The sequence below is a fragment of the Alligator sinensis genome, unplaced genomic scaffold (assembly GCF_000455745.1).
Source record: "Alligator sinensis unplaced genomic scaffold, ASM45574v1 scaffold1190_1, whole genome shotgun sequence".
In the NCBI taxonomy this organism is placed as follows: Eukaryota; Metazoa; Chordata; order Crocodylia; family Alligatoridae; genus Alligator; species Alligator sinensis.
Genome location: NW_005842969.1, coordinates 213902 through 240239, shown reverse-complemented (window position 1 = coordinate 240239; position 26338 = coordinate 213902). Strand labels below are relative to the sequence as shown.

Here is a 26338-nt window from a genome sequence, read left to right as displayed (position 1 = left end):
CGTCACACGACCCCGGCCAGGTGCTTGTCCAGTCTCCTCTCGAGGAGCCCCAGGGTAGGGGAGAGCACCAACTCCCTTGGAAGCCCATTCCAGATTCTGGCAACCTTTACTGTGAAGAAGTTCTTTCTAACATCCAACCTAAATCTGCTCTCTATCAATTTGTTGCCATTGTTCCTAGTTATTCCAGGGGGTGCTCTAGTAAATAGAGCATCTTCTATTCCCTGCTGCCCTCCCCTGATGAACTTATAGGCAGCCACAAGATCACCTCTCAGCCTTCTCTTGCGAAGACTGAAGAGATCTAGGTCCCTCAGTCTCTCCTCATAGGGCCTTGCCTGCAGGCCTCTGACCATACGAGTGGCCCTCCTCTGGACCCTCTCAAGATTCTCCGCATCCCTCTGGAAGTGCGGCACCCAAAACTGGATGCAGTACTTCAGCTGTGGCCTGACCGGTGTCGCATAAAAGGGAAGCATCTCCTCACTGGACCCGTTCGTCATGCATCTGCTAATGCATGATAAAGTGCAGTTAGCCTTGTTGATCACTTCATCACACTGACGACTCATGTTTGTCTTGGAGTCAACTATGACTCCAAGATCCCTTTCTGCAGACTTCTGCTCAGAGACTGAGTAGTGAATCTTGTCCTATGTTCTCAAACTACAAATCTGCAAGTCTCACTTCCTTCACATCCTTCCCCCCGCCCCACCAGACATGGGAAGATTAGGAGAAGTGCTATGACTGTCTTAAGTCCAATGAGACCAGGCACTATGCTCTACTTCTGAAAATGTGGGAATAAAGCTATGGGATGGAGGCACAGAAACCAGTTACACCTGTGCAACCAATCCATATGCCATGAAGAGGTAACCATACAGGAATATCCCTACTTATAAAAAGTAAGTGGAGACCCTTTGCTGCAACCACTGGCATTAACTGTTCCCTGACAGTTATTTCATGTACAAAGTCAAATCCTAGTAACCAGAAAGGGATGAAGCCCACAAGACCATTCAGACCACCTTGACATGTGCATGACACCAGACCCAGGGAAAGGATGCAAAGTTACCGCAATTAACAGGTCTAACACTATTTCTTAGTTCTAGAAATAGGAATAGCTTTTGTTCTTAATGGAAAAAGTATCCACATGTACTGTGAAGCATTATATATGCCTCAATCTTCTTGTGGAAGACTGAAACATTTTTGACAGTCAATTTTCTCCCTGCATCTTACTAGGTAATGCAAGGAATGAAGCCAGCTTCTTACATAGCCCCATGACCATTCCCCTGAACGTCAAAGGAATTTGCTTGAGAGCAAAGCATTCTCTTCTGACCTAGCTCCTGCCAACTCAGAGCAAGAGACCAAATTTGGGGCACTCGGTAATTTAAGCTCATACTGTTGCCACGAGGGCACTAACCTAAAATCCAACTAATCATTTTCAAGTGGTTGTTTTAGGTTCGATGACTAGATGAATAGTTTGATTCTTAGCTTAGCTATGCAGTACCCATCATCCCCTGCCCAAACATGGGTGAATTCACAAAGACCTGATGATTTTTCTGGATTCAAAGATAGTTACTGTGAACCAAAGATAAAAAAATTTAGATCTTATATTGAAAAGGCTAACCCAATGTCTGAAACCCAAGACCCTCATTTTAATCCATTTGAACAAGTAAAATTAGCTCAGATGGCTATTCCCCGTTTCACACACTTTTATTAAATGGAAAAATACTTTCTAAAGGCCACACCTTTGGTTTCAGGGAGAATGGCTAACTCTGGGGCATGGCATGGTAAAGATGCCACTACAAAGCTGTTTCAATATGTTGTATTTACTTGAATCCTAGACACCGTTTCTCTCTTCCTCCCCCTTCAAAATTGGAGACAAAAAAGCCTCAACAGAGATTCAAATAAAAGTGCAAGACAAGAGACTGCTGGGGCTGGAGCCCCAGGCCAAAGTCAGAGCCAGAGCCAAAGCTGCTGCATATGGTAAGCGTCAGCAGCAGGGCAAATAGTGTGTGTGGGGGGGAGAGGAAGCATGGAGAGACCAGGGGCCATGGAGGCAGGCAATTGACCAGGAGGTTGTGGAGAGGGGGGGCCAATAGGCAAGAGTAGCAGGGTCAGGCTCTTTGCTCCCCTGCTGCTTGCCTTTCTACCACCTCTGCCCCCTGTCACTGCTTTTCCCACCAGAGTGGTAGAGCATATGAATTAAGACAGCGCCCCACCCAATAATTAGATTCTATATGTGGAAAGTTGCAATAAATGTATAATGTTCCATATAGAGAATCTATGGGGGGTGGGAAATCATCCTAAATTTGAAGTAATCTTGAATTGGGATAAATATAGTATAAGGTGGTTTCAACATTTAGATTTTTAGAAACAGGGAGGGTAGGAAAGAGAACAAAAACAAAAACACAGGTGCAAGCCTGAAACTCAAGCCCTTATACAGCAAATCCATATCATCCATGGAAGCCATCATCTGTCATCACAACATGGCCAGGTTGTGGTAGTCCATTAATCAAATAAGCTTTCATCTCCCTTGGATACAAGATATTTGCCAAGGCAGTAATCACTACATTTTATTAAACATTAATGCAATGTAAAAGAAGGCCAGCGCTCTAATACAGTGTGGAACACGGCAGCTACTTTTGCAAATAAATTCCAATGGAATTGTGAAAAATCTATTTTTCTTCAGGAAAATATGATGGAGAGGAGGGGGCAGGTGGGTTGTAAGTTGCTTTCTGCAGATTCATTCATTCTTTGAATGTCCATGTCACTCAAATATTCACAGGAACATATCTGAAAAAACTTCTGATTCCAGAAATCATTAAGGGCTGCAATGTCACATCTCAAATGAAACCCTCAACTATCCATGAAAACAAGGAAGGAAGAGAGAACATCAAGGCTCTTATGTTGATTATGTCCATCAGGGCACAATAAAAAGTTATAGGAAGGAAACAGAATGGGTGGAGTCACCTGTAACTGCAGAGGAAAATGTGGTTAGTGGGTGGAAGCCGCTGTCACTGGATGGTTATTTACCTGGGACAGCCTATGTAATTAGGCTCCTAAATGAGTGACCTACATTTTCAAGAGGGTTGAGTGCCTACAGTAAACACCTGGTGAGAGACTGGGTGCTCTCCCTTCTGAAAAGCAGGTCACTTATTCGGGAAGGTAAAGCATGGGATCTGGCTCTATAGAACTCCACTAACCTACATGTAACAAAACTAGCACTTTCCTTTCAAGTCCAACTGACAAGCTGGCAGGCAGCAATACCAGCATTCAAATTTAAGATGTGAAAATATAAATAAATAGATCTCGTACAACACAGCGTGAAAGTCAGATTTCAACAGCTAATCCTACTAAAACATAGTATTTCTCCAAATTTAAGAGCACATGTTCTTACAAAGCATGGCAAAATTAAGTCCCATGGATTTTATGTATAACAAATTATCCCAGATATCTACTGTCATAGTAAAAGGTAGCGCTGGATTCTTCTTGTAACAGAACTACTTCAAGCATTGACCTTTTGCTAGGGACTGGAGATTTATAATCATGAGACTGAGAGGGAACATCTGTTATGTCCAAGTATAAATCCTGCATAAGCTACTAGAAAAAAGTTACCCTGTTCAAGTTTGGTAATAGGAAGTTATCAGCTTTGCTGCTTTTGAGTTTTCTCTATCTAGCAGCAGCCAGTTTCAAACTACCATCACTTTCTCAAAAACACCTTCAGTGTTGAAACATAAAAGATTTCCTAATCTTCAAATTAACCTCTTGCCTACATTCCCAGAAAGACCAGGACAAGGACACGCAACAGAATACATTTGGTTAATTGTCTGAATAGCAGAGCAATGTTGACTTTGCTTTGTTTTCCTTCCACCGCAGTAAAAAAGAAGTCAGTAATGACTAGTCAAAAAAGCACAAAAACCATTCCTGCTCTCCTAGCCAAGCTACAGTCTTTACTAAAAAGAGCAAGCATCCTTAAAAGATAAAAAGAGATTTGATTCCTCAAGGCAGCACTCTGGTATGCTAGAAGTGCAAGTCAGCTACATTTTAAAAGTATAAATTAGGACTCTGAAGGATGCTAAAGTTAAAAGAGTAAAAATTATCCTCACAAGCAACAAATGTGCTACAAAGCTAAGTACTGTGTAGGCTGGTTTCCATGCAGTCCTCATGCAGCTCAGCTCTGCTATTTTACTTCTAGGCCTCTGCAGATCTTGGATCAAGCCATCTGGCATCATTACTATCATTCCTGGTTTGGCTAGGAGAGCCCGGAGTTTTTTTAAAACCTGCCGCAGGCAACTTATGTCACAGCCAGTATCCTGGGAATGCGTAGCAAGAGAAGGAAGCTTTAGTAGCAAAAAATTCAGTAGCTTCTCCTGTCTCTCCCACAGCTGCTCACACTGGCCTGTACCCCTCACTCCTTTCTGACTGATCTCCCAGCCCCAGCTGCTCCCTCCTTCTGCCAACCCAACAGTTGTTAGGACAGGAGCCAGGCCAGGCTGCTGAGACCGGGAGTCAGCTTGAGGGGACTAGGACATCAATATTCAGAAAACTCAGGGCAGTTCCTGGGTCAGGCTGCCATGCAAGTAGAAACTTCTGTGGTACAAGGAGGTAGGATTATGCATGGTAATGAAAGAAGCAGCCAGTTTAAGATGGCTGACCCAGAAACATACAGTGGAGCAGGCAAGTAGTGGGAGAACTGGGGATTCTGGGACCTTCAGATAATGTAGGAATTGCCATCCTGGCTCAGAGCTGTGCTCCATGTAACCTATAAGCAAGCCTTCAAAAGCCAACAATGCCAAGTGCTTCAGAGAAGGTGGCATGTTGAAGCAAATTCCTAGTAGTTTGAAACTTGAACCTGGAAGCACAAGCTCTCCTGGCCAGACCTGTTACCCAACTAAATACTCATTTCCTTTTAAAATCTTGTTAAAATGTCCAAGGGCAAACTGCAACAGCAAGCATTCCTGATAAATAACATTGCATGGAAAGTATTCCCCCAAATCACTGATTTGCCACCTTTTAATTTGATTGCACTCCCTCACTTGTGCGTTATAGCACAGAAAGAACAGAAGTACCTGGTCTCCTTGCCCTGTGCCCTTCTTTTTTTATGGTCATGCAAGTAGCAACACCTACATCTGAAGTTGCCAGAAACTTTTCATTACAAGGCTGTGTTTTCAGTTGCTTCAAGCTTGCCAAACTTAAAAACTGCTCAGTTTGTGAATCTCCTGTGTCGGCCACTTTCCAAAAGTTCAGCCTGAGGCAAAGTTCCACTAAAATGGTTTGGCTGTTTCAGAGAATGAAGTCTCCCAGCTACACTCCACCCCCTTTCCACACTCTTCTGAATATTAACTGCAGACAATCTAGCACCTCCTTTCTTTGGAGCAAGAACCTGGAATTTGCTAGCAGCAGTAGTCAGGTGTCAGGGATGTCCCCTGTGTCACGCTAATGAAAGTTGATCCACTTAAGTCTATGAAAAATTTCAGTTCATGCATGCTGTGTAGAAACTTGTTCAAGTGAGGATCCTGCCTTCACTGGACAGGCTTCCTCCCAGTGCTGAAGCCCACCATGCCTGTGCCATGTCTACAGGGTGACCAAGCATCCCAAGGACATAGGTGCTGAGCAAGACCTCTCCCCCCTGTGATTGCTTCTTCTGGCTGTTATAGTATCAAGGCTAGGCAGTGAAAGGAAGGATGCTGCCTCTCCACTACTCCCATTACTGGTGTCCAAGAGTGTGGAAGATGAGGAATCTGCTTAACCCAAACAAATAAGGAGGAGGAGAAGATGGGAAGAACAGGAGCTGGGAGTAGAAAGAGAAAACAGAGGAGTTCAGCACAAGAAACAGGTGCCATGGAAAAAGTGGAACATGTCAGAACCGTAAGGAAAAATAGATAGGAAAGCAAGAACAGGAGTTATACAGAGGGAATAGATATTGTCAAGGGACTGTAACATTGCTCCTAATTGCAATTATTTAATCACAAACCTCTTAATATTTTGTTTTTCCTAAAGCCCCAACGCAGCATCTATTTATCCCAGTGAGATGCAAGCACACACCCCATGGCTCAGTAAACACAAAGCAAATCTAAAGAAGTGAATTTAATATCTCATCATTTGGGGAGGATTAGGACACTCGTGACTTTTAAATATTTGAGGTTGCAAATACACCTGTTTCCTACTACTCTACAAAACATAAGGCTTGGAATTAGTGGGTTTAGTTCCAACATTCTCTGCTCTCTAGCAAACATTTGTGAAATCCACTACCAAAAGTCAGGGTCACCTCCCTTTGTGGGAGATCTGCCAAGAAGCTAAGAATTATTCTGTTCAAGTGGCAGGGATCAGAGTTGGGGATACAAAGATCCAGCCAAGCCAATGACATGTCAGAAACCAATATTGTTCTTATAAAAGTTTAAGAGGTTGTGAGGGCAAGAATTCCAGTTTGGAAGTGCAAGTATTAAGGACTTCATTCAGTCCATCTCTAATGATCCCATACACATTCATACTCCCTCCCCCTACAGGAGAGGAAAGGATGTGCTTGGAGCTCAGGCAGCTGAATGCCACCTGGGAGAAAGCTTTGCTAACCTTGTCTACAACACAGTTTCTATGGGATCCTGGGCACTCAACATCAAAGAGCACTCAACATCAGCAGGTAACAGCCTTGACATTTCTGGATTTGATCTGAGCAACAGGCTTCTGCCAGCATACTTAAGACGGTCCTGAATGGGAAACACTGAGATTCCCAACACAACTGTGTCAGGAAATGTATAGCATACATAAAGGGCAACGATGCATTTATTAATATTACACACACTTGTAGAGAGGATGGTGGCCTTCCTATATCAGTATATAAAGTGTAGGTTTGCCAGTACAGGTGTATCCACGTGAGGGGCACTTTGCCAGTCTATGTCACTATTCCTACTGACATTCCAAATACAGACATATCCTTTAATTTCCCCACGTCTAAAACAGACCTACCACCCCACTTCCCAGGTATGTCAAAAATTATTATTAGTTCCTTATAAAAACACTATAGTGAGAGCACCATAAAACCCCCAAAAACACACCTGTTAGCAAATTAATTCCCTGTTTAGGCAAGGTTTGTGTGACATGCAGTTAAATATGAGGCTACCCACTGAACAAGAAGAAATAAAAGAAATACTAAATAGCTCCCCATTCAGTAACCATTGTCCATTCTGTACAATGGATGAGGCAGTCCCAGGTTAAAAATAAGCTGGGAATCACATAAGAGATACCATTCTGGATCAGATACTACCATCTAGCCTGTATCCCACATGGGTAGAGCATGAATGCCAAGGAGAGTTTGCTCAAAATGATCTCCCTACATCTTACACCATTCAGACACCTAGGAAGTCCTAATCTTAAATTTGGAAGTTGTAGCTCTATCATGTTTAATACCCATTAACAGAGGTGTCCTCCATCAATCTGCCCAGTTCCATTTTGAACCTGCTTAAATGATCAGCCTCTTAACTATCAAAACACATATGCACAAGGGACAGAATTATGGTTGCTCAAGTCATCTTAAACTGGCATTTCCTAACTTTCGAGCACTTGACTCTAACTAATGGTCTTTTAAAAGCCAGTCATTTTTACAATGTACTTTTCTATAGTTTTATCATGTTCCTACCTTAGCTATGCTGTACCAGTCCTGCAATCCAGAAGCTATTTTTATGATGTTGCATATTTTTGATAGAAGCTCAGCCACTTCACCATTGAGTTTCTTTTCAATATTCACATACACACCATCTGGCCCCACAACACTACTTTTAAATTATCCATTTGTTGTAGCCTCTGACATCTTGATCACCAGTGACACTTCATCTTTGTTACCAGAAAAGAGCAAGCAGCTCCACAGCAGGTACCTCCAAAATATTCTCTACTGAAGAGTTTGACACAAAGAAAATATTTGCCTTCTCAGCTGTGCCAGGGATGGATAAGCTGTCATGGCTCACACAACTCTTGCTCTCCAGTGAGTCTGTCAGGTAGCATAAAGACTGGTAATGAGTTTATAATTTGGTAAATGACCCAAATTCATTTAATATAGGGGCTGCCAACCTTCTATTACATGGGATCCATTTTGGATCCCTACTAAGCTCAACTGGATGCAAAATTGGTAACCTACAGAAGAATGCTCTGAAGCTCAAACAGCCATGCCTTGAGCCAATGCATGCTAATATAAAGCCCAAAACATACCAGAAAAGGTTAAATTTTAAGGTCAAGCCTCAGAAGTTAAGTAGTACCAAAAAGGAGGTTAACCACCCAATCTAACTTCTACCCTCTTGTTCATATGGTTTAAGAGTCCAACTACATTATCTCACATTTTTTGCATCTGTACAGGTCATTCCCCTCATGCACACACGCAGGTATGTGACATGAGGTTAGATGTGAGCAAGTATGTACGACTATGCTGCCAAGTGTGTGTCAAATTAAAATAAGAAACTAATGCAGAAGTGAAAATTTTATAAGTGACCATACCTTCAAAACAAAAACAAACATGCCAAATTAACTGAAACCTAGGTACTTTTTGAGCAAAGAAATCAGTTTACATTAATTTAAAGAGATGCCAAAGCAAGTCTGATATATGAAAAACGTAAACATGAACCTGAATGTGTTGTTTAAATAAACTACCATGAGCATTTGCATTGAAAGACAGTGCTGATTGGGAAGGCCAGTGTGAAACCTGAATATTAATCATTTATAATATAATTCAATTACACAATTTTTGAAAGTATATCAATTATTGACAGCAAAAAAGTGCCATGCAAGGCTTATACCCCAATTTTTATTTTGAACACAAAATCCTCAAAGCTCTCTACAGAAACCAAAATCAAGGGGCTGGATACCTGCTCCCATGATTAAACAAGGAATCTTGAAGAGTTAATACTTGATATCAAAGTCAAGTACAATATATGTACATTATTCTGGGGAACTGGGAGCACTGAAGTCACGACTTTTATATAAATGTTCCTACCTTTTAATGTAAGTTATTATACTTTTAAAGCTGTATTGCACATAAGTTCCTTAGACATTTCACTCATGCTATAAATTCCAGTTAGGCCAAACAAGAATTAGAAAGTGAGAATACCTCTCCCCCCAGGAAAAATGGTAAAACAGCCATGAATATAGTAAAAATGTATACAGTAGCAACACTTCCAAAAAATATGGAGATTTCTGGTTTTTGGGTCTTATTAAAAGCCAAAGAAATGCACTCCTTTACTTCTAAAACTAAGGATTCTGTTCTCATCAATTTGCATGATTTTCCATCATCAATCACCATTACAAAACACACCTGAATGAAAGCCATTTAAAACATCACTAACAGCAAAAATCCACAAGCAACTTTGCATTTTACAAATTAGAACCAAGACATAAGAATATAAGAAGAGCATAAAAACATCAAGTGGTAATACAGTTGATTTACTGCATCCCATCTGACATTACTCAAATCTCTATGGCAGCTAATCTGTCTCTTTCTTCACCCTTTTACATTCACACTGAAAGGATTTTATTCGTTACACAGAAAGGCTCACAAAGGCTTATATTTAAAAGGTTTTTTTAAAACAAGTACTGTTTGCACTTGTATAGCACAAAAGGACAAGAAAACAAGGTTCTCAGTTTCCTTCAAATCCACTAGAATTTTTTTGTTCCTGCTGGAAAGCAACTTAGCATCACAAACTTCTTTTGAAGCACATTTGATGCATGAAATGGTTTATTTTGGCAATTCGCACTACAAAGTTCAGGTCAATTTTATAAAGGTGACTAGAACACTGACACTGCCCAGCTGGGCAGCCCCTGCCCCACTCCCTCCCTCACCATGGGGGCCTTGATCTGACCCCCACACCTCACTCCCCTCCCCCACACCCTTCCCCCCAACTCCCCACAGACTTACTGGTCAGATGCTGCTCTCCAAGCTGCTGAGCTGCATTCCCGGCCGCACGCATGCAGCAGCTGCACGCATGCTCACGGTGTTTTATCAGTGACATTATCAGCCACATTGGCCAAAAAAGCCAGTTGCTGATAACACCAATTTTCCTTCTGTTGGTGCCGATACGATATGGACCGATATACTGGTGCACCTCTAGATTCAAGGACACCTTCAAATTCAATCTGAACAATATTAACATCAATACCACGAAGACTTTGGCACTGAATAGTCCCCAATGGCACTATGAAGTATGACAAGACATTGACCATTTCATTTCAAACTCACATCACTATGGAGGTGGATAAGCAAGAGAAACTAATGGAAAGAGGTGCAACCCACTAAGATGCACTCCTTTCTCCTGGAACTGTTTGCCATGGCTGCAGCTGAACATACAGATCTTGGATTGGCCTCTCCAGCCATTTCTGGACTCACTGCTGACTTCCTTATCTACTGGAAGAAGACAGTCATCCTTGTATCAAGGGACTGATAAAGCCAATGACAACTACAATTCTTTGACAGCTGGCCTGCTCATGCCCTGAAGTCTTTAGGTTTTCGGAAACAAATACAATGCATGCACACTAGTACTGGAAATAGACAGCTTTGACCAATGGGTAGAAATAGCAAAGTACTGCCCTCTACATTCAACGAAAAGATTAAGTATATTTACGGTATCAAGACTGAGTGCAAGACTAAGTGGGGAAAAGGACTGTTTGGCAACTTGGTTCTTCCAATCAAAAAGACTTATTTCTACCAAGCAAGACCTCAACCACCTTCAGGAAAAAGCCATTACTACCCATGCTGTAAATGCTTAGTAGCTTCCAACCCATAAAACTTGGCTCTTCGAGAACTAAATGGATCAACTCCAAGGTCACAGTTGTAATTGCAGAGCGGTGCCAGTGTAGGGTGGTAGGTGGCAGCCGCAGTAGCCGTGTGCAAGCTACCCCCCTCTCCCTCCCTGCATCTGGCTGGGCAGCACCTATGCAGCCAACAGAGGGGCACTGCTGCTCTCGCCCCATCCTGGCCCTGCTCCTGGGAGGCAGTGCCACAGGGTGGTGGCGCTCCATCCCTGCCCGCCTGCATGCAGCCCTTAGGGCCTTCCCAAGTACCACCAGGGATATGCGTACCCCTGGCTGACAACCCCTGGTGTAGGGCTTTGTAAAACATTCAGGCACGTTTCAGCTTCTGCCTAAGTGTGAACGCCTTTAAAAGCAACTTGAAAAACATAAAACCTCACCTAGCATCAGGAGGACTACACTAGGAAACAATTGTCCAGACAGCATGGTCTACTATTTGTCCAAGTGAAAAAGTCTGAGTTCTGTGACATATGGGGAATGGCTACTTCTATACACATTACAAAACACTGTCAATAGGAAATATGATCTCATGCAGGGACTGCCTTTGTTTGTAAAACACTACACAAAATATAAACTGATATACATCTTAGGTTCCTCTTTTTCTTAATTCTTCAAAAGCAGCCACTCAGCAAGCATCAATGTGACTGATGCCAAACAAGAATCTATCAATTATGCTCCTCCTGGTCAAGCAAGCTAGAAGTTTAGCTTATTTTTAGGCTCAGGAGTGTTGTATCTTATTCTATTTCATAAAAAACTATTGAATAAAGCTGATGAAGACAAGATATCAAACAGGATATAAACCAAGTGCTCTGGGCAGCCTCTAAGAAGCAATAGTCGAGTCAACTTTGTACTGTGGACTCATCTCAGTAAAGTTCTCAATTCCATGTGGTCATGAAATAATGTAAATTGCCTACAATCCGTGTTTACATGATGTGTTGAGTTTCAGACTGAAACATTTGTGAAGTCACCCAACCCAAGATCAGTCTAACTCCAAAATCTGACATGTACTTGAATAGTTTACCAGTGCCCACACCAAAAAGTATTCTAAAATGCAGTACCGAAAAGCAACAGTATTGACCCCTAAAATACAAAGAAAGAGCATCTGTCCAGACTAAACATTTGAAAAGGATGCTACAGAACAATGGAGCAACAATTTTGATGGAATAGCCCCATAAAGTTTAAAAGAGGATAAAAAAAATAGTTTAGACTTGAGAGCTGAACCTCAAACCTGTTTCTGGTCAGCTTTAATTTAACTCCAGTCAGAGAAGCAACTTAAAGTTGATATAGTTTGAAGGTAGTACAGACCACCATACTCATAGTTTCATAGTAGCTAGGGTCAGGAGGGACCTGAACAGATCATCTAACCTGACCCCCTGACACAGGTAGGAATGAATGCTGGGTTCACAAGACCCCAGACAGGTGATCGTCCAACCTCCTCCTGAATTTGCCCAAGGAAGGGGCAAGGACCACTTCCCTGGGAAGTTGGTTCCAGATTTTGGCCACCCAAACTGTAAAATATTGCCTTCTGATCTCTATTCTCCATCAGCTTATTACCATTGCTCCTTGTCACCCCAGGTGGTGCTGGGGAGAAAAGGGCTCTACTTATTTGCTGTTGATCCCCCCTGATGAGTTTGTAGGCAGCCACCCGGTCCCCCCTCAGCCTCCTCTTGCTGAGGCTGAACAGGTTCAGGTCCCTCAGTCTCTCCTCGTAGGGCCTGTCCTGCTGCCCTGTCATCAAGCGAGTGGCCCTCCTCTGAACCCTCTCCAGGCTGGCCACATCCCTTTTGAAGTGAAGCGCCCAGTACTGGACACAGTACTTCAACTGCAGCCTGACCAGTCGCATAGAGGGGGAGTATCACCTCTTTCAAGAGGGGAACTCCCCAGCCTGTATGTATGCTGTGGATTCCTTCTCCCCAGGTGCAGCACCCTGCATTTATCTATGTTGAACCCCATCCTATTCTCGTCTGCCCACTTTTTTAGTCTGTCTAAATCTAGTCGCAGCCTCTCTCCCTTCAAGTGTGTCCACCTCGTCCCACATCTTGGTGTCATCAGCAAACTTGGACAGCGTGCTTTCCACCCCCTCGTCCAAGTTGCTGATGAAGATGTTAAACAGTGCGGGCCCGAGGACGGAGCCCTGGGGGACCCCACTGCTCACATCTCGCCTGGTTGAGTACAACTCGTCTACCACTACTCTCCGGGTGCACCCCATCAGCCAATTTTTTACCCATCTAACTGTGCAGGCATCAATGCCACAGTCACTTAATTTATTGATGAGAATGGGGTGAGAGACAGTGTCAAAGGCCTTCTTAAAGTCTAGAAAGACTAAATCCACGGTGACACCATCATCCAAGGATTTAGTTACTTGGACATAAGAGGCAATCAGGTTGGTCAGGTAGGACCTGCCTTTGATGAACCCATGCTGATTGCCCAGGAGCATGATCTCCCCTGATGGCCCCCACAGCTGTGCTCCTTGATGATTCTCTCCAAGATCTTTCCAAGCACCGAGGTGAGGCTTACAGGCCTATAGTTACTTGGGTCCTCCTTCCTCCCTTTCTTGAAAATTGGGAGCACATTAGCCAGTTTCCAATCCCCCGGCACCTGGCCAGATGACCACGAATGCTCATACAGCCAGGCCAAGGGCTCCACAATGACCCCTGCCAGCTCCCTCAACGCCCTGGGTGGAGGGCATCTGGACCTGCGGATTTAAAAAACGTCTAGCCCTTCCAGAAGATCCCTAACTACATCTGTGCTGACTGAAGGCCTGACAGAGCTATCCCCAAGATTGCCCCTACCTCTGGACAATCCTTTTAACCTAAGTCATTAATGTCAGAGGGTAGATGAGAGCTATCATGCCATGCATAAGGAAATCCTGTGCTAAATCTTTGCAAGGCTTCTAGGACTGTGGTTCTCAGCCAAGGTCCACATGAAGCCCTCAAGGGTGCTGCAAGCCCCCCTCCCCCCCGTGAAGTAACATAGGAGGCCAGATCAAACTGCCCCCCACTCAGCACTGTGACATACACGCACTCCTCTTGCATTAGGGTTCTCTGATAACCCTAAAGCAAGCAGAAGAGCTAGCTGGTACTGTAATCCTTTCTGGTTTGCCAACCCACTCCGCACACCAAACACATTCCTGGAAAAGAGATGCAGGCAGGACAATTTCACCTGCCCTGCACTATCCTTGTTTCTGGGAGACACTGGGCAGGGTTGGACTGGGAAAGACTGCAGTATGAACCAGCTCTCTTGCCTGCTTTAAGGTTATCAGGAAACCCTAATACAAGAGGATCATGTAAATATGCCACAGCCCATCCCAGGCTTTCTGGACACAAGGCACTCAGAACAGTTTTACACGGAGGCAGTGCCACCTGGTTGAAAAAAAAAAAAAATCAATGAAGTATGTTAGGCACAACAGTAGTTCTCAGCTGGAGAAGGTGCCATATCCAAGAGAGCTGCGGCAGCGTGCTCTGACTGAGAAAAGTTTGAGAACCAGTAGTTTAGGAGAATGACCTTCCCCTCTCACCAGGAAGAAGTGTTCCCACCTTTATACCATTGATTAAATCTGTCATTTTGCTCTTCAGTCAGTACCTGTTCTACATAATAACATAAAAAGTACATGTTTATGAGAGGTCCTAGTTTGAAAATAACAAACAACAATAAATTCATTGTTTTTAAAAGATTCAAATTCCTATCCTTTGGCCTGGTAGGTAATCTTCCATTACAATTATATATTTTGAGATTGCTGCTTCCTTCTTCTCCCCTCAACCGCAAAGGCTGAACTATGCAATAATTTAATACTTATTGAAAACTAGGGCTGGACACATAAGAGCATTTAGATTTAGAACCCAGCCCTACAAAATCCAGTATGCACTCCACAAAATACCAATGAAAACCCATGTCTCATTATAAGGATAAAATTCTTCCCACCTTCACCAAGCAAAGAGAGCCACTTCCCAGTAGTTTCTATCAAAATGTAAGTATTTGCAATACATATGGCCAAGAATGTGACACATTCTTCCTCAATTATTTATGGTGTCTACAAAGACCATACAAAAAATTAATCCAAACGCATGTTTAAAAGTGAATTAAACTGCATTACATGTGTGTGCATGAACTTCAAATCAGAATTACATTAGCTTTAACTTCATTTAACTCAATTCCCTGTGGAAAGGACTAATCTATTTCTGAAGTTCACTCAGGTTCAACTTCCAAACATCCTCACATGCAGACAAGGTAGTTATAGGGGATGCTGAAGTATGCATCAGGTTATGAGATGTGCCTCACGCTAGCTCACTGGCACCCTTGGCCATCATTTTTACCCAAAACCAAAGATAACCCTGACCTTAAGATGATTCTATAGTATTTAGATTCTAGACATAAAATTTTCCATGTCTAGAAACTAATTATTGTAGGTCCGTCTCCCCCTTCTGCCCCACACTGCTGCAGCAGGCTAAGAAGTGGCAGAGGGCAGGCAGTGGGGATGGGAGGGAGGGGTATCAAGCAGCTTGATACCTGCCTCTGCCTCCCCACCCCACCCTCACCCAATCTCCACCCCCCCACTTACCTTTGACACTGGCAGGCTCCATCCCTGTTCCATCCTGGGACACAGAGCAAACACATGCTCCATGCCCCAGGCTGGAGTGGGAACAGGGGCAGAAACAGCTGTAGTTCCAGCCCTGACCTGAGTTGGGACTGGGGCAGGGTCAGCAGCCTGCTCCCTCCGTTTCCCCTCCTCCCCCCACACACATTAAATTGGGGAGCAAGGGGTGGAGGGGGAAGAGGAGCATGGAAATCTCATCTTAGAATTGAGTAAATATGGCATTTCCTGTATGCAGAACTGTGCATTTTACTCTGAATGCTAGGCAGGGATGGGGTGCTCACCTTACCAAATTTGTCCCTTTCTCTGAGACACCCATCAGGACTGCTCAGAGAGAAAACTCTGCAGAGTCACCCTGCAGGCTGGCTGATGGTTTTCAAACTGCCCTTGGAAATTCTCACCAAGAAAACATACATTCACTCATGCATTGTCTCCTTTACAGTTCCTGTGTTCTGTGTAGCCATCAACTTACCTTTATCTCTTCACCTTATGTGCGCTACAAGCAGGACTCTGAAACTGCAGATAACTCTTGTTCTGAAGGAAGTGTCACTAAGCTTGAATAGCAAGAAAGCATTGCATTAACTGGAAATAACTGCCCCTTCTGTCCCTTCTCAAGCTATGTTCTATTCTTAGAAAGATTCACATGACACCTACTTCTTGCTGTCCACACGCTGACTTCAGTGACCCACTATTGGTTATCACAAGACAGGAACAACCTTTATGGTTCCTGTGACACTTCTGGTGGGCACATAGTGGACAAATGCACACCATTTTTCCTGTGTTCATAAGCTACGCAACTGTTCTAGTGGGCTCCTTGTAGGTTCTGTAGTGGCAATAACAATGCTCCCCAGGAAATTCTGAAATACTCACAAAAAATTCCTGACTTTTTCCCCCTGAGCAAGTATTCTGAAAAACTAAGAAATTAGTGCTTCATGAATTAAATTGGATTTCATTTAATCTCATTTAATTCACAGTGGAAATGACTAATTTGTTTCTGAAGTTAATTCAGGTTCAGCTTCCAAGTGTCCCCATGCAGGCAAGATGGATGTTGAGGGGAATATGCCTCAGGCTTGCTCGCTCACCAGAATTCATATAGTTCTGTGGACTCAGTGCATCACTGCAAGAGAGCCAGGCAACAAATGATCTCACACAATCAATAAATATCCCTGTAATGGTCCATTCACCTAGTGTAAATAAGCTCTAGTTTCAAGCCTGACAAAATCTGGTGCAACCTTTATGACTCATTTGGTGACATTATACAAGGATGAACACACAAGCGCCTGCAACGTGTTCCCCAGCCTAATGAAGGGGCACTAAAAAAACCTTCAAATGAATGGTCACAGAAGCAGATGTATGGGTCTATAAAAAGGCATCAAGGAGGATACTCTAATCCTCAAATGGAAGCGAAGCTAGAGAAAAAAAACTGGGAAGGAGGAAGGAATCTAGCTCTCCCTGTGGCATCCAAGTAGGTCCCGAGTCAAAAACCAAAATTAGAGCCAGCTGCTTTTTCCAGTTACATTTCAGTGACTCAGGCTGGGTGTTCGTGTTTTGATGGGTTGCCTTAATATTAACGTTTTAACAATCATGGGTGGGTTCCGACGCAAATGGGTGAAATGCACACCCCTGCCGGGGCTATGACAATTTGACTGTGTGCAAATAAAGAAAGAACCACAGAAGATGGATTTCTTAGATTAGTTATTTGCACTACAGCAGACTCTAGACCTCCAATCCTGCACCACTGCCTTACCATACAAGGTACATTGGAAAAAGGGAAAATACAGTGCCTATCTTTAAGAAAGGGAAGGGAGGAGGATCCAGGGAACTACTGATCAGTCAGCTTCACTTCAGTCCCTGAAAAAAAAAAAAAAAAAAAAAAAAAAAAAAAAAAATGCAGAGCCAGTCCTCAAGGAATCTATTCCTAAGCACTTGGAAGACAAGGTGCTTATGAACAGTCAGCATGGATTCACCAAAGGTAAGTCATGCCAGACCAACCTGATTGTCTTCTATGATGAGATGACTGGCTATGGATGCAGAAACAGCAGTGGACGTGATAAACCTCAGCTTTAGCAAGGCTTTTGATACAGTCTCCCACAACGTTTTCACAAGCAAGCTAACAAAGTACGAGTTGGATGAATGGACTTGAAGGTGGACAGAAAAAATGGCTGGATCGTTGGGTTCAAATGGCTCACTGTTTAGTTGGCAGCTGGTATCAAATGGAGTGTCCCAGGATCGGCCCTGGGGCTGGTTTTGTTCAATATCTTCATCAACCTGAAAGATGGGAAGGAGTGCACCCTTGGCAAGTTTGCTGGTGACACTAAGCTAGGGGGAGTAGTAGATACACTGGAGGGTAAGGCTAGGATTCAGAGAGACTTGGACAAATCGGAGGGTTGGACCAAAAGAAATCTCATGAGGTTCAGTAAGGCAAACGCAAAGTCCTGCACTTAGGACAGAACAATCCCATGCACAGCTGCAGGATGGGTACTGACTAGCTAAGACAGGCTGAAGGAGTCACCCATAGAGATGCCAACTCTTCAGACCCATAAGGTAAAAGCATACCCCATGGTCAAGAGAGTTAGACATAGCTCACTGCTAAGGTCAGCTGAACCATTTTTGCTCTGGCTTGAACAACAAATTTACAACATCAGGCTGGTATCATCTTCACTGTCACTGGACCAGCAGACTTCAAGAGTCAGATTAAAATTACCGTTTCAGTAATCTCAGTATGTCAAAGAGATGCACAAGAATCACATAAGCCAATCAAGTATGGTGTTGAGGTCACTGCTATCAGAATGCCTGTATGTGAAGGTACAGGGTACAGTCATCGTTATTTGGGTGTCTTAGATATGTACTTTGTCCATTTACATATCTGCATTTCTTTTAAAAGTTTAACCTTAATTCAAACCTTCTAGATTTTGAAGTAACAAACATCCCTGTACATTATACGAGAGGGAACCAAGTCTAATATGGACCATGAACACCTAATTTACATATTTTAAAAGAACCTAGAATTATAGAATAAGTAGGGCTGGAAGGGACCTCCAGATGTCATCTAGTCCGGGGGTAGGCAATCCCTGGCACTCATGCCCAAACTTGGTATGTGAAGGCATTTTGCTTGGCACGCACGCCTCGGGGTGGACAGTGGGGGAGTTGCGAGCAAGGTTCCCTCTAAGCTGCGCATGTGCACAGCTGCACACAATAAAAAATATTGCCGTGCAGTAACTTTTTAATGCCGTGCACCGGGGCCAGCACAGGACACTTACTGCTCGGCGCACGGGGGCTGCTCCACTTCACTCTGCTCCTCACTGGCATTTCCACAGGGAGGGAGAGCCCAGCCCCAGCCAGAGAAGCCCATGAGGGGCTGGGCCACTGATCAGTGGGCAATCATTGCCCCCGCCACTTCCTTCTCCATACCTTCAGCACGGAGCAGGCAGCAGCTCCTCCCAGAGGCAAGGCAGGGGCAGGGACCAAGCCAGACACTCCACTGGCTCCAGGGAACTGCTCCACTCCCCAGCTCCTTCAGGCAAGCTTCACCCCGAGCCCCGCCTGCTTCACCCTAATCTTAGCTTTCATCCCTGTGCCGCAAGCCCCACAGCTCCCGTGCCAAAGCCCAGCAGCCCCACAGGTCTTCCGTGCTCTACCTGCTCCCCGCCTCGCTGCAGCTTTTGAAAGTGACGTCATGTGCCTCGCTGCCTGATCTGCCCAGCGGCGGGACGCACAAGGCACCACGCCGCTTTCAAAAGGCTGCAGTGAGGCACGGAGGCAGGAAGCAGGCAGAGCGCAGCCTGCATGTGGGTCCAAGAGACATGACAGAGGTACACACACTTCAAGTAACAAAGGTACTGGAGACAAAGTCAGCTCTTTGGTAACTGAAAACAGAGAACTCAAAAATGCTTGCCCATATTTAAGTATTACTTAAAGTCTTAATCCTGGCCACATCAACATGATTACAAGGTAGCATGTGGGTATTACAGCTAGTTTCTTCTATTATTTACAACAATGCAAACTAAAAGCAGAATTGGGCCTTTAAAGAAAAACATCTAACAAGATAATAAATAGACTGAGACAATATTAAAGAATGCATCTGGTACACAGTGTAATATTAAAGGGGGAAGCAGGACCAATTCAGGAATGGACTGAAGCAGTGTGCTCATGGACTGAAGAGGGGTGCTCACGGATCGCTACACCTTAGAGGGAACATTGATTGCGAAGGAACCGATACTTGTTGTAGCAATGCAGCCCCAGGCCCTTTCCCACTGTCCACTTTGAGGCACGTGTGCACTTGCCACTGGCAACAAGCCAGGCTGGGGCTCCATGGCCCCTGGTGCAGCTGCTTGCAGCCTCCCTGCCACATGCTGTGAGCAGCCCAGGCTTTATGACAGGCAGCAGAGGCAAGCCCAGAGCCCAGGCTGGCTGTAGCAGGAGCCAGGAGGCTGCAAGTGGCTGCACCGGGGTCTGCAGAGCTCCAGCCCAGCTCATTGCTGGGAAGGAGTCAGGGCTGTACTGCCACAACAAGGATCAGGCTCTCCCCCACCATCTGCCCCAGCACACCAACACCTTAAAAGTGAAAGTTGCAGGTGTTTTTGGCACTGCCCAAAAATGTTGCCAACCCCTGATCTAGTCCAACACCTTTGCCTGGGTCTAGATCATCCCTTTCCAAATCTTCCCATACAAATCCATTGTCTAACCTAGGGGCCGGATGCGGTCCACCAGGCCATTCTATCTGGCCTGCAGGGCCCCTAAAAAATTTAGAAAATTAGTATTTATCTGCCCTGGGCTGCCTGTCATGCGCCCCTCAATAGCTTGCCAAAATTCAATAAGCAGCCCTCTGACCAAAATAAATCACCCACTCCTGGCCTAACCGCTTAGCAAAACTACACACTCAACCCTGACACAACCAGAAGACATAACACCTTAGCCTGCCAAAGGTAGAGAAGGGGGATCAGGTGAGCAATGTTTGGCTGCTACACAGGTAGTTAGGGGGCCTGAGGCAGAGCTGCGATCTGCTCCCTGCACATCCCAGCCCACAAAACCAACACCCATTGTAGAGACATGCAAGCATTGGATCATGGCTCTGCCCCAGGCCACATGCCCACAGTATCGTGGCCCCACAATCCCAGCCCCACTCGCACCTGGATGGCACTCCCCATCTCCCCGCAACACCCATCCGCCCAGCCACACTTCCTGCCAGCACAAGTCCCTGCCCAGTTTCCATGGAGACCCCACATGCCCACTCCATGTGCTGGATGCAGGCCACATGGGTCAAGCTGCACCCACGCACTTGGACCAGGCAGGGCAAAGGGACCTGCTAAAAGCTGAACAAAATCCCTTGGTGGGCTGGATCTGGCCTGCAAGCTGTATTTTGCCCACTATTTCCCTAGATCATCCCTGAAATACTTAGGCAACTTCTTCTTGAGCACCTCCAGTGACAAGAGATTTCACAAGTTCACTAGGCAGCCTATTCCACTGCCTCACAGCTCTAATAGTAAATGTTTTTACCTGATATTCAATCTAAACCAAACTGGCTGCAACATCTAACCATGGGTCTGTCCTACTGTGCAACAAGAGAGAAAAGGGAGTTTCCCTCTTCTTCAGGTATTTGAAGGCTGTTATCAGATCCCCTCTTAAGCATCTTTTCCATAAGCTGAACATGCCTAGTTCCTTCAACCTCTACTGGTCTGATGTGCCTTCCAAACCCTTTAATCACCTCACTCTGGGCACTCTCCAACTTCTGCACTTCTAAATCCCTAGTCTGGAAAAAGAGCCCTAGAACAGAAGCCAAAAATCTAAAGCCTGTGGGCTGGATCCAGTCAACAGTCGTGGCTTCGAAGGCATTCAGCAGCAAGGGGTTTTGCTGCTCCAAATTGCAACTGGTCGCCCAGAGTGCCAGCAGAGGGGAAGCTCTGCTTGTACCAAGAGCTGGGTAGAAGGAAGAAGCAGTTGAGCTGACCAGGTCATTCTGGTCCCCTGCTTGAAAAACATTGCTGACTCCTGCCTTAGGGATTCGTATGAGAAAGAAAGGGCCAAAGTGTACCTATGCCCCAGTTCCCAAACTGAAAGAAATGAATGTGGCACATCCACTGACTAAAGTGATGATTCTCATTCAGTGCTCCAACAGAAGGGAGAAAAGTCCAAAGGTTGCTGACTGACAAGGGAAGAGATGACACCTTTCTGTGCCAGATATTTCCTCATCGGTTCAGATTTCCACGTGGCAGAGAGACAGCCACACCAGCAGATTAAGAATCCTTAGCTTTCCCCAGGGCCAACTACAGTCAAATACTTTTGCCTTTTCTAAGTAATGATACCTTCCGGTCCAACTCGCCAAACAAAGAAAAAATTCAAGTCTCAGCCTCCTTGGAATAAGCTCCACCCTCCCTTCCAACATGCCAAATTGCTAACCCGACAACCCACACTGCATTTTACCAGAGCTTCCATTGCATCACCCTTTTGGCAGAGACTGCCGTTTCAAAATAACTTGCAACACTGTCAGCATACTAACTGCCACAGGTAGATGTTGAGACAGAAACAAGAGACAACCCCTCTTATGTCACATGTAGCCCATTTTCTGCTACACCAGTACCAAGACTATTCCCTTTCATGCATATCCTATTACATTATCTAGGTTAAAGCTTGCCAAGAAGGGAAGCACAGATGGATCTGGTCCCATTAGCAATACTTTCCTTAAGTCACTGTCAATAGGGCCGCACAGATATTCAAGGTTTTGAGCTCAGAGCTCAGTAGTTTGCTAACCCTTCTCTTTCTTGCTTGCTTCAGTAGGAGGCATCTAGTTGCAACCCAGGCCAAAAGAACTGGCTCAGAGAAGCTAGTCAAAGTAATGGACAGACAAGATTCTCCAAGCAGTGCTGTGTGAAACACCATTATTTTGACAAACGCCTGCAGCATTCTGGCTAAGCCAAACAGCACTGAAACTACAGATTTGGTCTGTGTGCAACAAGTACACCCCATGCTTGAGGTAAGAATCTGGAACTGGCTACACAACCCTTGCTGGCTCTTTCAAGCGTAAAGAAATATACTGAACAGATGCCAAGGCATCTCTGATCTTCAGGGTCTGATCCAGTAGCTCTGATCCATAACAAGAACTCCAATCCTTCAGGCAAGGACAAGAAAAAAGGAAAACAATGTTTTTGAAAAGCTTTTGAGACGGATGCCTGTAAGTCCTTGCTATACGGTTTTAGGGTTCCTTGGTCTGTAGGAGAAAAGTATTTTCAATAGTCTTTCTAAGCTTGTGATTTGAGCATAGGATATCATATTACACCAGCTGGGATACACTAGTGGAGCTTGGGCCACTAAAGTAAAAGGAATGTATCCTTTCTTAGAAATTGCCACTGCCATCACAATCTTTCCTATAGAGTCAACATCTTAAGGGCAGTGGGTCAAGTAGCTACAAAGGCTCAGCGAGTCCCTAAAGGCAAAGGGAAGAAGGATGCCGCTGCTGCTTCCAGGTGAAGTCACGTCCTGTTCTGCGGTCTTGCGTTCCACAGCTGCCTCCAACTCAGCCAGGAGGTCCCTGTGGTTAAACCAACTGCTGAGATCAGACCATTTCATCTGCCTTTATATGAATGGTCGTTTCCAGAGAAGTGAAACATTCCTCTCTCACATGGAAATTAAGCTACTGAAAACAGCACTTGTCTGTTCAACAGGAGCAAAAATCATTCAGGGAAACAAAAAAGTCACAGGTTCAATTTAGTAGATGCAGCCTCTGTATTAAAACTTTCTAGATTATATTAAGGGCACTATGGGCCTGGGGCACTGGTCCTGTAGAAGCCATACCCAAGCTCCGGGCCCCTATAGGAAAAGCAAACCTCACTATGGATAACTTCTTTGGCTGCCACTGGCTCCCTCACAACAGGGCTACGGAGATGGGGGAATGGGTGTCTAAGAGCTGCCTGTGTAACACATCATTGAAATCCAAAAAGGGGTCTGCTAGGCCTTGTGTACAGCTGAAGCAAAGAAAAGCAGGTTGCTTTGATAAATTCTACCGATCACATCATACGGTCCTGTTCGCACTGTTGGAAATAAGCCAACTCCAAAACTACAACCATAGCAAGACAACCCTAGAGGGCTGATCACTGAAACACCCTATTGTGCATCAGTCTGCAGGCAGGGGAAACACATTCAAATGTCAAGCTTGGCAAGGAGAAATGAGGAGAGAAAAATCTATTATCCTGTCTGGTTCATCCTATTTTGCACTGGCCATTCCAACAGACTGTAGCAGCAGAGACTGGCGCACAGCTCCTAGGAACCCAGCTGACTTGAATGCATAAATCCCATCTACCATCGATGCTAAGCAGAGGCAGGGATGATCCATTATGAGCATTCCAATCACACCTACTGAAAGCCTCACCCTACTTTAGGGTCAGTTGATCGACTATCCCCCTGAAAGGATCAGGGTAAGCACAGAACATCCATCGACCATAAAAAGAGAAAAATATCTCTCAGGGCAGGAGCTGCACATAAATTCAGAAGTTTACCCAGTATCTTTCTAAATGTTTAAATCATTGATTATCAACCAGGGTTCTGTAAGATCCTTTGAAGGGTGACTGAAGTGCGAGGAGATAAGCAATGTGTAAGGAAATAAGCAGTAAGTACACGATGAGGTTTGTCCCTGCCTGGCAGATCATCCACCCATACTGCTCAGCCCCTCTGCAAAGAAGTAAGCTGGAAATATAGAAATTAGTTTCTGAAATTAGATGCCGCCCAATTCTCAAAAGTTATGGGGGGTGCCTGAAGTACAAATAGATGTGCCTCAAGTTCAAAAAGGTTGATGACCACTGGACTAAAATGTTTCAGAATAGGGGTGTCAATCTCACTCCAAACTCTGGGCTAGATCCAGACCACAGGACTCCTCCTGGGTCTGAACCATGGGGTGAGCAGCTGAAACTGCGATAGTTCAGCAGGGTGGCAAGAGAAGCAGCTGCAGGGTGACTGGATCTGTAGTAGCACAGCCCTTGCTCCTGATGATCATGTCCAACACCACCCAGTAGCAACAAATGCTGCAGTAGGCCCAACCCCTACATGACTTCACTCCCAACTTCCAATAGCTCAGCAGTAGCCAGCCAGACTGGATGGAAGAGCTCCAACCCATGGGCCAGATTTTTGACACTGCTGATTTAGAAGTCTGGTCTGATTAAAGGTTAGCAAGACTCAAGATTCCTCCATACCTAATCTCTTTGGAGAATGAGACTTAGAGCTTTTGAGAATTTTACCCAACATCCTTGTATACAATTTCCACCCTCACTTGCAATGATCTAAGACTATATAATTAAGCTAGCATAACTATGAATTCAGACTATTTTGAAAAGATCCTTTCCTACTTAAACAACTGCGTGTGTTCTAGACAGGATTTGGAGCAGAGTATGTTTTTAAAGAAACATCTGACCCCAGAGAACAGTAGGCGATTTTACTTCCAGGTTGCTTTGTTATCCTATAACCTTCAGATAGTCGCACTGAAACTTTATGGCATGCAGAAGGGCAAGTATATGGAGACAGCCACTGCTACCTGGTTAATGGAAAACAAATAAGATCAGGATAGCAAATAGCCCACTGTCCATACTAAAAGGACTACAGCAAGTGCATCATCATACTTCCACTTAAGGCTGAAACCACTTTAAATGGACACTGACCATTTTACAGCAGTTGTAAGAACATGCAGTAAAACCAAATGAAGAGTGCTGAGGTACTTGGGCTGTTTGTTCCCGGAACTGAACCTTCAAGGATTGAAGTCTGTAAGGTCCCCATCTGTGAAACCTGATTGCCCTGGAGACCTCCCAGCACTGTCTGATACTCTTCACAGCACCACAAGAGACTTGTGTTAAATTTAAAGTTTTCAATTGCTGTTGTAATGCAAGTATGAGTTACTTGTCATTGCAAGTCACATATCTGGCAAGTTGTCTGTCAATTTGGATGTGCAGGATCTACATTCTAGAACACAAGCTTGTTAATTTTTTTTTTCCATTTGAGGCCCACCCTGATAGCTTGCCAGAAGCTTAATGCCTAATCAGTTTCCCTAAACAGGGTCACTTAAGAAAGATATGGCCTGCATATTATAGATTTGAGCACGAAAGGTTTCTTGCCTCATATGGTCTCTCTATTGGTAGTAAACTGAAAGATCATTTTACTAACTGGTTTTGTTCATGCCTGCAGGATGCACACAGAATGACAGGAATGATGAGCATTCTTAGTTTGAATGCTCATCGTTTGTGCAAGTATACCAATTAGCACTTTATTGCATTTTAGACCTACAGAGCAATACATCCGACTTGTTCCATGAACTTAAATCCACTGAAAAATAAGCAAACAGAACTACAGCTTAAGAGAATTAATATTACTGAGATAAAAAGCAGAGAAATCAGGCTGTCTCTCAACAGCCCACACACAAAAAGGTAAGGATGAAAACACTTGAGATGAATACAAGTTAAATGCATCTGTGCACATACAAAATTTGTTGCACAGAGGCTGTTATTCCCACACGTTGGAGGCATACAGACATGTCTAATCACCCTGCAGGACTTGGTAAACCCTGCAAAACAGCCAGCATTGCCAGAGTAAGTATTTACTTCAAACAAGCAATAACAAAAAAGCATGAGTATCTGCAAGTCTTCAAGCCCTGCTGAAGGCAGCAGGATAGGAATAACTCCATTAAACCTGAAGTGTTCAAACTCTACCCAGTAAAGAACAGCTAAGGCAGCACCTAATTTGCACAAAGTGAAGTGATTGCAGCCATAATCTTTACCTTGGAGGCAAGGCCCAAACACAGAAGATCCTGGCATCTGGTGCTCTAGTTTGATAAGAGCAGCCAGCAGCACTGCATGCTGAAATTTAGCCCCTATGACCCCCCCCTTTATCAAGATGAGAAAAGGGGAGAGAAATTACAACCAGCATTTGAGAATGCAGTGGGATACATTTGTTCCCAAACTGTCCTTTGTTCACCCTACAAACAACAATGTCATTATATTACTT

General features: G+C 44.4%; 1 protein-coding gene across 6 annotated transcripts in view; it reads right to left on the bottom strand.

Moving 5' to 3' along the window:
* Positions 1-26338, bottom strand: part of GSK3B (glycogen synthase kinase 3 beta) — a 238349-nt gene that overhangs the window by 136158 nt on the left and 75853 nt on the right. The window contains exon 1 of one of the 6 annotated variants that reach the window (XM_025192826.1): positions 15834-15858. The exons of the other annotated variants lie outside the window; for them this stretch is intronic. The gene's annotated coding sequence lies outside the window, so the exon portion shown is untranslated. Of the gene's footprint in view, positions 1-15833; positions 15859-26338 lie in introns of those variants that run through there. 6 annotated transcript variants of the gene reach the window in all.